The sequence below is a fragment of the Peromyscus eremicus genome, chromosome 8a (assembly GCF_949786415.1).
Source record: "Peromyscus eremicus chromosome 8a, PerEre_H2_v1, whole genome shotgun sequence".
In the NCBI taxonomy this organism is placed as follows: domain Eukaryota; kingdom Metazoa; phylum Chordata; class Mammalia; order Rodentia; family Cricetidae; genus Peromyscus; species Peromyscus eremicus.
The window spans coordinates 79,563,665-79,578,774 of record NC_081423.1 but is presented as its reverse complement, the minus strand read 5'-3'; positions in this window follow the sequence as shown (position 1 = coordinate 79,578,774).

Below are 15,110 nucleotides of genomic sequence, written 5' to 3'. Positions count from 1 at the left end.
GAAACCTCACAGTGAATGATGGGGTTTCAGATGCTGGGCTCCAGCTTTTTCCATGGGTTCTGGGAATATGAACTCACACCTCTAATGTTTGAGCAGGAGGTGACACCTTCCTAGCCCCAGTGAAGGATTTTAGCTACAGGAGTGACAGCATCTAATGTTTTGTTTTTCAAAAGCTAACCAGAGAGAGGGGTAGACGGGTAATTCGAAAGTATTTGGCTCTTAATTTTTCTATCACTTTATCTCAGCAACTTCTCCTTCACAGTGACAGGAAGAAGGAAGGGAAAGGAAGACAGAAGAGGCTAAAAGAAAATGTATTGAGAGCTGGGGGTCTAACTCAATGATAAAGTTCATGCTCAGTGTTTGGGGTTCATCCTCAGCATCACAAAAGGTCTCTATGAGACACCAGCAAAGGTGTATGTATGTTATATCTACCTATGACACCAGCAAAGGTGTATGTATGTTTTATCTACCTATGACACCAGCAAAGGTGTATGTATGTTTTATCTACCTATGACACCAGCAAAGGTGTATGTATGTTTTATCTACCTATGACACCAGCAAAGGTGTATGTATGTTTTATCTACCTATGACACCAGCAAAGGTGTATGTATGTTTTATCTACCTATGACACCAGCAAAGGTGTATGTATGTTTTATCTACCTATGACCAGCGTCTCTCAAGCACTGATTTTGTTAAGCTTTGTTATATACTCACGTATGTTAGTTTACAGGAGGTAAAACATTTTTCTCACTGTGGGTGAAAAAAAAAAAAAAAAGGCACTCCCTTGAGGTGTAGGTGTGAGCAGTCTGGCTTCAACAGGAGTCTAAGACTCCACGGCAGATGGGGTGTGTACGTTTCCGGCCCACGCTGGTCTTAAGCCAATGTGAATTCCCTCTCGATGCCACGCCGCCTGCCCAAGTTTGTCGTTCCCAGAGGAGGGCTTGCAAGAGGAAGATACACCTACCTGGGATGCCTACCAAGAGCAGAACCTCCTTCAGGAGGAAATGAGGCAGGGACCAAGCAGGGGCTCTCGGATTCCAGTGTGCAATTCTGCCCTGAGGCGCAGGGTTAAAATGCAGATTCTGAGCATGCCTGAGGAGTTGCAAAGGTGACTAGGGCGACTCTGGGAATCTGCTTTTGGAAATGGCTCAGACAGTTCCGGTGAGCCCGTCTGGAGCCGCGTGGATCAGGGGGGACTCTGCGACACATGGGTGAAGATGAACAGGGCCTTGAAATGATATAAGGACAGTCCCCTCTGGGAAGTGCTAAGTACCCAACCCCCGCCAGGGCATCGAATGTCCACAGGCGACAGCGGGCGAGGGGCCGAGGAGCTGAGCTGAAGGCCATACGCTCACACGGCGCCGGGTAGCGGCCGCTACACTAGAGCTCCCCACGCCCGACTGTACTAAGAATGATGTATAAGCTCTTTATGGGGCATTTCTCGGCCTCACACTACGCACTTCTGATTGGCTTTAGGGCAAATCTATCACTCATCTTCTGGGTTAGAGGTGGGTGGAAGGTCATCCACGACCAATACAGAATCACTTCTCAGCTAAACCCCTCCCCATTCCGCTTCCTGTTGCTGTCCATCAACCTCCTAGCAGGCGGGACTTTGCCTCCCGCCAGTTGGCTAATGGAAACGTCGTTCATTCCTCAGTTGATTTCCGGTTGGTGACCACTACCGTCTATCAGTGACATTTCGCAGCTCTATTGGCCAGACCAACGTCACTCTAGATGCTTCCCGATGGTTGGTTGAAAATGCTGTCGGTCCCCAATGTACCGAGCGTTTATTGGTGAGCGCTGCCGTCGCTCGGGCGGTGGCGGGCTCCGGGATTGGCGGGTGCTAGGCGGGCGGTGTCAGGCTCTCGGTGGCGGCGGAGGCGGCGGAGGCCAGGGAGGAAGATGTCGTAATGAGCGGTGGGTCCTGGCCTCTGCCGGCGGGGTCTTCCCGGCCCTCAAGGGTCGAGAAGACGGGCAGAGGCCTCGGGGAGGGGAAGCCGGAGCCGGGGGTGCCCCCCTGGGACTGGGCCTAGCGCCGGGGCCCGGCTACGGGAGGGGCGGGGGAGGAAGGATTCCCGCCCGGAGGAGGAGCGCGGCCGGCCGGCCGGGCGGAGGCACCCGGAAGGGGGCGTTAGACTCCCCGCCCCTCGGAGCCCCGGGCGGGAGGTAGGCGCTTCCGGGGCTGGCAGGCGGCGCGGGCAGCTAGGCGGTCCTGGAACCCCCTTGGCCCTGTTGGCCCAGGGGGCGCCGGGCCCTCAGACTGCGCCCGAGTCTGTTCCACGCAGGCGGCCGAAGCCCGCTCGGGCTCACCCTGTGGACAGGCAACGCTTGAGATCCTGGTGGTGCCAATCAGACTGGCCTAGGCTGCAGCCTGCTGCTGCACCGCAGCCCCAGACCGTGTCAGGCACACCCTAGGCAGCTGATGACTGCCGAGTGAAAACCGAATTGTACTGTGTGTACCCGCGACTAGGTATCTGCAAGCTCTTGGAATTCTGAGAAGTTTGAGAACTTGTTGACAGAGCTCCCAGACTATTGCCCTATGCCCAGTGCGGGGGGCAGAAATGCACTGAAATTCCAAGAAAGTGTAGGCGCTATCGTTCTTAGGAGGTGACCCAAGAAATAAAATAGTCGCTTTCTTCCTCCATCCTTGTTGCTGACTTAATGGTGCTCAGCTTCCTCCCTTCCTTCTTAGGTTTCTTTCCCGGTGCCTTTCTAATTTTAGAATGAAAGGAAGTGTTTCTTCTGCCGTGGGCAATTGAGAAACCTGTCCTCAAACTGCATTCCTTGGTTTGGATTCCAATAGTCTGTCATGTTTAATTGTTTCATAATTAACTTGACTCCGTTTGGCTTTTCTCCTGAACTTTTCCCTTTTAGGAGGTTAATGGTTGCTTCATGGAGAAAGGCCAGTGATCTGGGAGCCATGAATTGGCCCAAGGTCCCCCTTATGCAGATTTCATTGCAGAAAGGCGGTGGATGTTTCAGTGTGTACTGGTGTGCACAGTCTGCAGCTGTTTCATGCTGGGCCATAGAAGGCACTAGGCATTACAGAGCAGGATAAAGCCCTGAGTTGATCCCTATCCCTGTTGTGCTCTAGGTTGAATCTAGATCCTCACAAGTGCTAGACAAGCACCTCCTACCACTGTATCTGCAGCCTGGAGCTGTCTTGGATCGGATTTTGAAGGCTAGAAAGGTTAGGGTGTTAGCCAGCACACAGTGAGTTAGCAGAGGGAAGGATGGAGGCCAGGTCACAGCAGCAGCTTCCGTTACTGACACAAAGAATCCATTGTCTGTAGTGATGTATTCATCAGTGTCTTGTTTTCTTTTAAATTCTCGATGACGAAAAACCAAGGAGCAGATCTCAAAACCAATCAGTGAGGTTTATGTCAGTTTTGCAGTGGCTTCTTTTTGGGGGTTGGGGGATGGGAGGTGGGTGGAAACTCGGTCTTGCTATGAAGCTGCAGCTGGCTTGTAATCATACTGTAATCTGTGTGAGTCTTGAAATTGAGATCCCCATGCCTCAGCCTCCCAAGTGCTGGGTTATAGGTGTGTACCAATTTGCTTGGTTTCCAGTGACCAAACAGACATCAGTCCCCGATAATGAATTCTCTTTGCTGAGGTGGTTGATGAGTTGTCTAATTCTAGTTCTTCTACTTGGTGGTAACAAAACTTTCTCTTTGGTTAAAAGCAACAGCAACAGGGAAAACAAGCTGGTCTGACACCAGGCTATGAGCCCTGAGCTAGCTGCTAAAGCCAAAGAGAGCTAACTAGGGTTTGCTCATGACTGTCTTCCCCTGGCTCTGGCATCCCTGCAGACATCACGGAGTCTGGTTCTCCTTAGATCTGGTTTAAAGTTTGGGCCTGGGTCAGTGAGATGATGGAGTGGGTAAAGGCTCCAAGTCTGATTACCTGAGCTCATCATCCTTAGGTCTCACCTAGTAGAAGGAGAGAAACAACTTCTACAGTACACACACACACACACACACACACACACACCCTTGGGTCTCACCTAGTGGAAGGAGAGAAACAACTTCTACAGTACGTATACACACACACACACACACACACACACACACACACACACACACGAGAGAGAGAGAGAGAGAGAGAGAGAGAGAGAGAGAGAGAGAGAGAGAGAGGGGGGGGGGAGAGGGGGAGAGAGGGAGAGGGGGCGTGTGGAGGTTTGGGCCTGTGGAACGGGGAGAAGCAGTAAAAGGATGATGGCAGATGTTTAGGTTAAAAACCCAAGCCTTTCCAGCAGGTAGGGAAGTTAGTATTTGGGTCTTGAACCTCTTAGTTGTTCTGATGCTTAAGCGTTGGAAAAGTTATAGTCTCTTGTACTAAGCAGTGACCAGTCCTTGACCACAGGTGTGTGGCAATCCCCAAGCTTACTTTAAGCAAGTATTGCCCAACCATGGTCCTTACAACAACTTTTAAAGCTTCTTGCCAGTAGATTCTGGTATTGATGTGGGCTCAGCAGTTTTCTAGACCCTGACCCCTCCCATTTCTGTGCTAGAAATGGGCCATTTTTTTTCTAAGTTACCTTTATTCCATCTCTGTTTCATCTACAGGGAAACTCTGCTTCCAGACACTGAAAATATTAGTAATTATTTGGGTCAAGTGGATAATGGCCACAGAGTGAAAGAGGCAGAGAGACATTGCTGTAAAGATTGTATGGGATATTTCTAAAGTGAACATGTCTGAGTTGATAGGATTACTTGGCCTAATTTTAAGCCTGTGGGCTGTGAACTTGGAGTAATCTGTTTGGAGAAGGTCATCCACTTCCTTGTATGTTTATTGGGTGGCGTATCTGGACTGTCTTTTTGGGTGACTTAAAGAATTTGTGAGTTTCTTCCCAGCTTATTCTAAACCCAGAACCCAGGCTGGGTGTGGTGATGCACCCTAATCCTACCACAGGGGAGGCTGTCGGAAGATTAAGAGTTTGAGTCCACCCTAGGCTACTTAGTGAGTTGCAGGCTATCCTGGGCTATGTAGCAAGACCTTGTCTCAAAAAAATAAAAATGAAAACAAGGAAATTTACCTACAGGGTGGACCAAATGGTGTTTCTAGGTTGAGAAATGTGGTGTGTCACAAGCTCTTGGTGGCTTTTGTCATGAATATTCCCGCTTGGCTCATCTGCCTCCTGTAGTTCTTTCTCCTTTCCCTCCTCAGCCGCAGCTCAGGTCTTTGTTTCTCAAATGTGGTGGCAGGTCTGTGTCTTAAGGTGCTGTCTCCATGACTAGCAGATGTTTTCATGAGCAGCTTTCCTGAGGGCCCCAGGGCAGAGGGGTTTCACATTTCCGGCAGAATTCTTTTGGAACCTGGTGGGAAGGTAAAAGAGGAGGCTGAAGATATGACAGTAAGGCTCAGTAGGAATGGGACTGGGGGGTCCTTCTCGAGGAGACGCCCCCATGTCATGGTGGATTTGTTCGTTGACAAGTGGTGAAATAGAAAAATTTTCTGCTGCTTCATGGAACCCTGAAGGAAAACACAACCAGCATCGGAGCAAGCTGAGAGCTGGCACCAGCGTCTTGGGACAGCCAGACCTTTCAGGACATGTTTGGGAAGGCTCTGTCACTGTCACCAGTGTCACTGTGCCTTTCCTCAAGTGTGCCCAGGCCAGCGGCTCCCGTGAGATGAGCCAGTGCTTAGCACAGGGACTGTGCCTGGGGCTTCCCTCCAGTAGTGCTGAGCTGTCCGGGCTGTGCCAGTGCAACACAAGCCTGCTGGGAAGCCCAGCCGTTGGAGTGGGTGTAGACGACATCTCTTTCCCTTAGCTGCCTTCTGTCTCGGGGTCAGGACTGCGTGCTGTGTCCAGCCAGCAGCTGCTGCGTTGTGCAGAGGGTTAGCTTGGGTGGCCAAGGCTAAGGCCTCTGAGATGCCAGTTTGCCTCTGTGTGGTGATTTAGGTTCTTCAGGTGCCATTCATCTCAGCCACAGGGCAGAAGTGGCTCAGGAAGAGTCAGGAGTCAGTGCACATTTCTAAATGTCTTTCTAGAACTTTCTCATGGGGTTGTCACCTCTCCTGGGATTTGGTAAAATCCCAGAGTGGCTCCTGAGACTGTGAATAGGGATTATGAGACAGCTAGCCGGGTCATGTGATTGGAAGTGAAATATTTCTGCTTCTGGTTTATATTTAATTTGGAAATTAAAGAAAGAAAAACCAAAAATCAGATGAAGACATTTCCCAGGCTTCAGAAGAGCAAGCAGCAAGCCAGCCTCCCTCTCTTCTCCAGGGAAATGAAGTCACTCACTACTCATTTCAGAAACTAATCCTAGCCCGGGAGAGCTCCAAGAGTGACTCACAAATACATGCCAAAGCAGAGGAGGCAGCAAGCTTGTGCATCAGGAGATTCTTGGTGGTGGTGGGGTGCCGGAGGGGGGGTTGCTTGCATTTCTCCTGTTGGCTGCAACAAAGTTCTGAGCTCCAGTATTCTTTTTTTTTTTCTTCAAGATTTATTTATTTATTATCTATAAGGTGTTCTGCCTGCATGTATACCTGTAGGCCATAAGAGGGCACTAGATCTCATTATAGATGGTTGTGAGCCAACATGTGGTTGCTGGGGATTGAACTCAGGACTTCTGAAGAGCAGCCAGTGGTCTTAACCTCTGAGCCATCTCTCCAGCCCAGAGTCCCAATATTCTTAAGCAGAAAAGCTTTGCATGGTTTCCTGGGACTGCTTCCATCATGCTGAAGTGTTCCTGTCGTCCCCTGTTGCCCCCACATCGATGACCTATGACCCAGGCAATAAGCAAACCGAGAGTGACAATAGTCATGCATGGAGAAAAAGAATCATAACTGGACAGACCAGGAGTGTGCATTCAGATGCTCTCATGGTCTTCACGAATGTCCATGCGTGTGCTAACTGGAAAGGGTATCAGAGTGTAGCTTGGAGCTGTAATGTCATCTGTGGAGTTGACTCACGGGAACCGAAGTGTGTGACCTGCCCCAGCTCACACAGGCACCATCACACTTGTTTTACTGGGTGCTGGGGATGGAACCCGGGCTTGGAGCATGCTAGCAGAGCACTCTAGCAACTGAACCACACCCCAGCCCTCCTTTGGCTCTTCTTTTGTCTGCTTATTTTTTTGTTTTCCAGACAGGGTTTCTCTGTGTAGTCCCGGCTGTCCTGGAAGTTGCTCTGTAGGCCAGGCTGCCTCGAACTCACAGAGATCCACCTGCCTCTGCCTCCCCGGTGCTGAGATTAAAGGTGTGGGCCACCACTGCCCGGCTCCTCCTTTGGTTCTTAAACTCCACTTAGACTCTCTTTCTCTGCATTCCTTCAGGATTCATTTAATTCATGAATTTATTAAACAAGTATGTAAAGCTCCAACTGTGTGCTAGGTTACATAGTTGCATCAGTGAGTAAAAGAAAAACCCTTGCCTTTAGGAAATTTGCATTCTTAATGAGACAGTAATTAAGTAGCTAATAAGTACTTGTTGAAAAGTGGTAAGTCTAAAGATAAAAATAGAAGAGAGAGGGTAGGGAATATGTGTGGGAGAGGCAGTTTACACAGGGTGTTAGGAGAAAGTGACTTCATGAAACCCTAAAAGGGTGAAGGGGTTGAACTGGTTCTGTCTAGAGTGAGGGGAGGCGGGTGAACTCAAGCAGAAGGAAGGCCCTGGCAAGGAAGAGCACCAGGAGCTTTGGGGAAGGCAGCTTGGCTAAAGTGAGGAGGGAGGGAGGAAGGGAGGGAGGGCAGGAAGTCAGGTGACACAGGCCTGTGTGTGATGGCTGGAGCTTTGGCTCTGATGGGATGCTGCTGTTGAGGGCCTCTGAACAGAAGAGTGATGTGGCTTCATTTATGTTTGATGTGTTGAGAATGGACTGACAGGGTCAAGGTTAGGACAGCTCGGTGCCCTTCTCAGTTGACTAGGTGCAGACACGGATCTAGGTGGTGACAGCAGCAGGTGGTGAACACGGTCATATTTGGTGTGTGTTCTGAAGTTAGAGCTAGGAGTGTTTGCGCTCACATGTGAGAAAAATGAAAGGCAAGGAGAATTCCAAGGTTTTGGGACTGAGCAGCTGCAAGGATGGAGGAGCATTCACTGCAGTGGGCAGTCTTTGAAGGAAGCATGAAATTAGAAGCTATCAGCAACACTATTCAGGGCTGCTTAGAGTCAAGATACCCTCTAATATGTCCAAGTGAAGGTGTCAGCAGCACGCAGGAGGCAAAGTCTGCAGACAGACTCAGGCGTCATCATTATCTAGTATCTGTGTAGCATTGGTTTTGAAAGCCATGAGAGTAGGTGAAATCACCTAGAAAATAGTAGAGAAAGAAGAAATACAAGTCCTGGAGTGGAGTCTGGGCGGCCTAACTGCTGAGAAGTTGAAGGAGAGGACCATCAGAGACTTAGAAGTAGCCTGCAAGGTAGGAGGCTGACTGGGAATCCATCAAAGAATGTTTCCAGAAGCAAGAACAGTTAGCTGTCAGATCCCAAAAGATGGGGGCTTAGGTCTAGGAGTTAGCAATTAGATTCGGTAACATGAGGTCTGGCAGCATTAGCAATTTTGGTAGCATGAATGGGGTGGTACAACCTGGTTAGAGCCAAGTTCAGGAATGACTATTGGGAGTAATTAGGAACAGCAAGTACAGACGCTCCTTGGCTTAGGATGAGGTGGTTTGTTGGATAAATATGTAGTGAGTTGAAAAGAGTGGAAGTCAAACATGCATTTTAATATACCCAACCTTCCAAATATTATAGTGGGGGTGTGGTTCCATTGGAAGAATGCTTGCCTAGCATGAACGAAGCCCTGGGTTTGCAAACCCGCGTGCAGGACGGTGGTGGCTTGTTGTATATCTGGTGGTGGTTCATGTGGTTCCGTGGAAAGAAGGCACAGAGGCACTCTAAGGACGAAAATTTTAGACTTTCCAGTTGCAGGGAGATAAGTCTCTCATGGACTAACTCACTGTAGCTTAGCAAAGGACCTTTTATTGTTATACAGTTCACACCTTTAGCAAGTCAGTTCCTATACCAAAACCTCTAAGCCCCCCAAAGGGACAATGCCAAATGCAAATTCTCAGTTAAAAGACATCCAGTCCTCCCACAATCAAGTTCTGTGTGGGCTTTGAACCCCTAGGAAACTCTCTCAGATAAGACTTCAAACAGAAGGTTCCGGAGACAGGAGGTAGCAATCACAAAAGGCAGGTAGGTCAAAGTTAGGTGCTGACACTCCCAGAATCAAAACAACGGCAGAAATCTGCAGGAACTCCTCCAGCTGTGGCCCATACCTTTAATCCCAGCACTGGGGAAGCAGAGGCAGGCGGATCTCTGTGAGTTCGAGGCCACCCTGGTCTACAGAGTGAGTTCCAGGACAGCCAGGGCTACACAGAGAAACCCTGTCTACAAAACAAAGGGGGTGGGGGGGGAGGAAACTAGGGCGTAGTCACGTATATTCGTATTCACAGCACTCTAGAGGTGGAGACAGGAGGATCATCCTTGGCTCCATAGTGAATTTGAACCTGGATTACATGAGTACAACCTGTCTCAAAAAAGAAAGACCTCTTAGGTTTGCTGAGAGTTGGACAAAATCATTTACCACAAGTTTTTGTTTTTGTTTTTGTTTTTTTTTTGAGACAGGGTTTCTCTGTGTAGCTTTGCCACCACCTCCTGGCACAAAGTATTTTTTTAATGAAATGTTGACTATCATGTAACGTATTGAGTACTATACTAAAAGTAGGAAACATAATTATGAGTATGCTTTCATGTACTATATAACGTTGAAAAGTTCAGTTGGAGGCCTACAGGTTAGCTCAGTGCTTGGAGGGGTTTGCCCAGTGCCTGCCATGTCAGGGTTAGTCTGACAACCCGCGTTCAATCCCCAGGACCCACATGATGGAAGGAGAGAACCTCCACATGTTAGCCATGCCATGTGTGTAGCCATACACAAATGTGCACACATATATACAAATAAAATACGATTGAAATGTGAAAGTGTTAAGTTGAACCATAGAAGTAAGGAGCTGTCTGTACCCGGTGACTGAGGAGTTTTGTTTGAGAGAAGAGGTTAGGAATCCCAGCTCAGAAAGGAAGTGTAACTTCTTGATCAAGTCGAGTGTACATCTCAGGGTCCTGGCTCAGTTGGGGTCAGAGCGAGGGTGGAGAAGATCTCTGTTCTGTCCTTTGGCCTGTGGCATTAGCATCCTCTCCCCAGAGCTGCTCTGCAGTGCCAGGCATGAGCATCCTTTTCCTGTGTTGTGGCTGCTGGGTGTTCAGTGGTCCTGGCAGTTTGGAACCTGTCACAGCCAAGCTTGCTCCCACACCCTTTATACAGGCTGACTCGCCAGCCAGTTTCCCCGGAGGTCCAGTTTTGTTCTTGAAAACCAGCTGTGGTTCGCTGTTCCCTTACCATCTCTGAATTCTTCCAGGCTAGGCAACGGGGAAAGCCTGGCCTTAGAAACTGCTTTACTGGCTTCTGGCCCAGTCAGACTGACCAAAATAGCCACCAGAAGGACTGTTTGCACAGAGTGAGATTCCTGCTGGGAAGTGCCATAGCAGAGGGCCAAGGAAGCCAGAGCTGTGAAGGTTTAAAAAACAAACCCAAAACCAACAGCCTAGGGTCTGGGTGTGGACTTTGAGCCTCTTCTAGCCTGGGACAGCCTGATAACCAGGGCTCTAGGGTCCTTCCTGTTAGATCATGCTGTCCCAAGCCAGTCTGCCAGAGAAAGACAGACACCCCCTGCCTCCGGGATAGAGCTACACTCCCTACGGTGTAGGCCAGCGTTGTGGTGAGGCCAGCGTTGCCAAGGGTGCTACAGGGAGTGTACACTGGCACCCAGCAAGGTCATCTGCTTCTAGAGAGTAAGTGAGAAGCAACCTCTAGAGATTAGAAATGGCCAAAGGGGGAGTTCAGGCTTCAGGCTCCAGGAAGAGAAAGAATGGGAGAGAGGAGGGAGGACAGGGAGGAGGGAGGGGCAGGAAGGAGGCTCAGTGCTTGGTTCCTCTAAACTTATCCAGAGCTTTCGGAAACTATGGGAGGCTGTAGCCAGGGGATAGGATTCCGAGTTCACAGAGGTAGTCTTCCAGAAGTGTACTGGCCGGGTAAAGGGCGGGGGCCAGAGGCTGGAAGTGCCCTGGAGGCTGTGGGTGGGAGTTCAGGCCGAGGGAGGGTGATTGAAGCCAGGACCAGGGCCATGGGACTAGTGAGGAGAAAGGAGACTTCTTCGGAGGAGACAGAAGGACCTAGCTCCCCAGCAGGAGGTGGATGCGCAGGGCTCTGCTGAGAATGGACCTGCCGGAAAGAAGCCACATTCCAAAGATTCCTGTGCTCTTACCCTCTCCCCAGGAACTGCAGTTGTCCCTGTACGGGAACCAGGTCTGGGAGCAGCAGCTCTGTGCAGACGCTGCTTACTGAAGGGCAGGGCCTTGCTCCCATACCTTAGGCCCACGATCACCGGAAGGGGGGCTGAATGCTAGCAAAGGACTTGACTTCATCTCAGTCCAGAAAGGACACACACCAAGGACACGCTATACCTCTTACAAGATGGCTGTCAAAGCATTTGCTTGAAACGACAGAAAAGCCCTGAGCAAGGGAAGGGCAGCAGAGATAACCTCCTGCATCTTAAAGGCAGGCCTGTGGAGGCTGGGGAGGAGAAAGAAGGAACAAGCCTGGAGGGAATGCTCAGGTTGGGAGTGTCTGCTGGCCTGATGCAGGCCCATAAGGGGCGGAGCTGGCCCAGACCTGGGAGTGTCGGCCTCTGCGACACTGTGGGAAGCCCTGTAAGTGGACACTGCCCCCCAAGGAGGGGTCTCGGGTAAGGAGAAGGGACACTTGTTGAAGAATTCCTGTATCTAAGTGGTGGCAAAGGAAGAGGAGCCCACGGGAGTTTACAAGGGGGGCAACCATCGAGAGGTTTGTTGCTTTAGAAGCAAAGGGGTCTGTGGTGACCTGGGTAGCGGCAGCCCGCAGAGTGTGGACGGAGACGTGGAGGGGACCACGTTTAGCCAAGGAGGGGGAAGGTGATGGTGAGAGTCTGGAGGTGAGGTGCTTTTCTGTCAGTCTTGGGGTTCTGTTCTGGTCCCTCTGTCACCCGATACTCCTTCCTCCTTGCTGCTTTTCCATCCCCTCAGGACTTTCCTTAGGGCTGAGGCCTACCGGTCTATGCTCCCATCATCGATCTCGGCAGATGTCAGCCTAGAGACTTAGGGAAGTCTTAGCTGAAATGAATTAACGACAAGATCCAAAGGATATCACGGAGAGATACGCACTTTTTTCTTTCAGAATATTCAGTAAGGGTGTGTAATGTGTGGATAAGGGGATTGCTGCCATGCCTGGTGACCAAAGTTCAGTCCCTGGAACCTACATGATGGAAAGAACTGATTCCCAACTTGTTCTTGAGCTTTCACATGTCACTGTGCATGTCTGCATGTGAACAAACACACACAAGATAAATCAATGTAAAAAAGAAGGGATATGCAGTGATCTCTGTTGCCCATATTGCTAAATAAATATAGGTTTCAATGACCAAATATGAGCTGCTGTTAGAGGCCAATGGTACTGTTAAAATGGTGGATGTGCTGGAGATAGCTCAGTGGTAGAGCATTGCCCCACGTATGTGAGGCCCTGGGCCCAACCCCTAGCACAAAAAGAAAAATGTGTCCATAGTGGAAGTGGTGTGAAGCAGTTACAGAATTACCTCTAAGAGTCCCTCTGCGAGCCAGGCGGTGGTGGCGCACGCCTTTAATTCTAGCACTTGGGTGGCAGAGGCAGGCGGATCTCTGTGAGTTTGAGGCCAGCCTGGTCTACACATAGAAACCCTGTCTCAAAAAACCAAAAAAAAGAGTCCCTCTGCGGCTTCCTATCCCACTTAGCAGTGCTTTGAATAGTATGGAGGGAAAGTAAGCATGACTACATCCACATTACACATTTTAAACACAAGCTTCCACATTAAATGAGGTTGCTCAGTTACGGATGTGTTCTCTTCTCCTTAACCACTTCCCTTTCCATACACCAGCTGGAAGTGCTTCTCTTTACCCTTCTCTTTCTCTTTCCAGAGTAGAATTCTGTAGTGGCGGAGAAGTGGTTCTCTGTTTTGATGGACCAGGTCGCAGCCCAGGGGCCACATAAAGCTCTCGGTGACCACAGGAGAGTACTTATGGTGGTCTTAGACTAAAGAAGTATTTCAGGAGCCTGCTGGGGAGGAGAATGAAACCGAACTGAGATAGTGCAACCGGGGGCCCCAGCAGCCTGCAGCTTACATCAGTAGTAGGCTCTGTTTAACCTCTAGCTCAACAGTTCTCAACCTTCCTAATGCTGCGACCCTTTAATACAGCTGCTCATGGTGTGGGGACCCCAACCATCAGATTGTTTTGTTGCTACTTCATAACTGTAACTTTGCTCTTGCTATGAATCATAATGTAAGTAAATAAATTAAAAAAAAAATAAAAGGGCAAATACCTTGAGGAAAACATGACAGTAAAAAGGCCTGAGATGCCTTTGGTCCCTGGTCCTGAGCCCCAGTCTGCGTTGGAGATACCTTGGCTCATACCTCCCCAACCCTTGGCCCCCAAACTATATTACCACCCTGCCTTCATTTCCCTCCTTGTTCACGAAGCTGTTATGAGCATTTCGATGTTAGCGGTGGGTCTCCATCTGGAACCTTTAAAGCACTGAGCTGTGATCATAGGACTGGGTTTTGCAACTGCATGCTTTTATCTGAGGTTGTCCCTTCAGTGGCTGCAGTGACAGCAGACGTCTGTGTGTGTAATGGCCTAGGATCTAATGTCCACTTCGTCCAGAGCCGTCCTCTGGTCCTTCCTTCACAGTTGGCAGCAGCAGCAATCTCATGGACTTGGGGCCTGGTGACCATTGAAGGCCCTGGGTTGCCTTCCGACCAGCCAGTCTGGTTCTCCTTTACCCTTTATCTTTTCCCGTCTGAGAAGCATGCTCCCTCAGAGGACTGAAAAAACATGAATGGTGGTGTTCTCTCCCTGACCTCTGTCCTCACTAGATTCCTGACAAGGAAGTGCTCAGGGACTGAGCCTTTGTCCCTTGAGTCTTCTAAGCAGTCTCCCCCGTCTCTGTTTCCTGGAACTTCCTTTCCAAATGTCTGGGATACATGCCTGACTCGGCCCAGCATGCTTTGCCTTAGTGACTGGGGAACTGTATGATGGCAGGCAGTCTCTCGCCCTACACTCTTGGGACTTCCGTTTTCTTTTCTTTTTGGAAATAGTCTTAGTGTGTAGCCCTTGGCTGGCCTGGAACTCACTGTGTAGACAGACCAGGTTGGCTTCATAGAAATCTACCTGCCTCTGCCTCCCATGTGCTAAGATTAAAGGTGTGCACCACCACACGCAGGCTCTTGTTTACCTTTATTTACTTAAAATTGTATGTATGTGAGGGTTTTCCCTGCACATATACTTTACACAACATGAGTGTGTACGATGCCCATGGAGGCCAGAAGAGGTCATCATATTCCTTGGAACTGGAGTTACAGAGGATTATGAGCCCCCATGTGGGTGCTGGGAACCCTGGGTCTTCTGGAAGAATAGCCAGTGCTCTTAACCACTGAGCCATCTCACCAGCCTCCAGTCTTGTTTACCTTTTAAATCAAACTTAAGTGCAAGATAGACATTTCCTTTATTAGTTCCTCCTTTATTGAAAGGAATTGGCTGGGCCTGGTGGCACACACCTGTAATCCCGGCCTGGGAGAGGCTGAGGAATGAGTTCCAGGCCAATCTGAGATACGGTGTAAGACCCCTGTCTCAAATAAAGTGAAAATAAAATTTAAAAATTACAAGAGGATACAATGGTTCCTTAGCACCCACAGGGGATTGGTTCCAGGAGCCCCTGGAGATACCGATACCATAGATGTTCAAGAGTTTTATATAAAGTGTACAATTTGCATATAAGCTACGCACCGTCTATATACTTTAAATCATCTGCATGTTATGTACAGTCAGCATTTTTTGGTGCATGGTTGGTTGAATCTGTGGACATAGAACCTGTGGCTATGGAGGCCAACTCTCTAATCATGTGGGAAAATGAGAAAATAAGGTACAATTGAGATATAACTATATATACACAAAAATAGGATTTACTGAGTGTTCATTCTTATATGTAGTTCTTAGCTCTGCCTAGTTTATGACCTAGGTAGGGGTCATATCAGTTG